Below are 884 nucleotides of genomic sequence, written 5' to 3'. Positions count from 1 at the left end.
TTTTAGGACCTGCATTTGCTGATGGTGCAAAACTAAAATTAAGAAGAAACACCTGAAAATATCAATTAATGATTTCAACGTGGAATGTACGAAATACAAATTTAGGACATTTGGAAGTCATCAAAATTATATGGAACACATAAGATCAATTTTTTAGGCATTGCTGTGGTTATTAAGTGCTGTTGAATTGGTTCAAACCCACAGTGACCCTGTATAGAATTCCTGAGGAGCAACTGGTGAACTTGAACTGACAATCTTATGGCTCAACTGACTTTCCAGTCCAGCACATCAACCCACAGAACCACACCTGGACTCCATTCTAGGCATTAGTGAGCTGAAATGATCTAGTATTGGCCATTTTGGATAAGATAATCATTTCGTTTATAATGCTAGGAATGACAAATTGAAGAGGAATGGCTTTGCATTCATCACCAAAAAGAGCATTTCATGATCCATCTGAAAGTACAATGTTGTCTGTGATAGGATAATATTCACATGCCTAAAACAAAGATCATTAATACTACTATGATTCAAATGTATGCCCAAACCACTAAATAAAATGAAGATGAAATTGAAAAATTCTAACCTATTCAGTCTGAATTTGATCAAACATGCAATTAAGATGCAATAATAATTATTGGGGATTGGAATGGGAAAATTAGAAACAAAAGGAAGGATTCATAATGGGAAAACATTCCCTTGGTGACAGAAATGATTCTGGAGATCACATGAGAGGATTTTGAAAGAACAATAACTAATATATTACAAATACCTTTTTCAACAACATAAATGCCAACTATATATGTAGACCTCACCAGATGAAATCCATAGGAATCAAACTGACTCTATCTAAGGAGTCCTGGTGTAGTGCTGTGGGTTAATGC

The 884-nt window shown here is 34.7% G+C and overlaps 1 protein-coding gene across 1 annotated transcript in view; it reads right to left on the bottom strand.

Annotated features, from left to right (window-relative positions):
- LOC102810611 (olfactory receptor 4A47-like) overlaps window positions 1–884 on the bottom strand; it is a 5778-nt gene that overhangs the window by 756 nt on the left and 4138 nt on the right. The window lies entirely within an intron of this gene.

This window comes from Chrysochloris asiatica, unplaced genomic scaffold (assembly GCF_000296735.1).
Source record: "Chrysochloris asiatica unplaced genomic scaffold, ChrAsi1.0 scaffold00075, whole genome shotgun sequence".
NCBI classification, from domain to species: Eukaryota; Metazoa; Chordata; class Mammalia; order Afrosoricida; family Chrysochloridae; genus Chrysochloris; species Chrysochloris asiatica.
The sequence above is the reverse complement of the archived record's forward strand: the minus strand, read 5'-3'. Positions and strand labels throughout refer to the sequence as shown.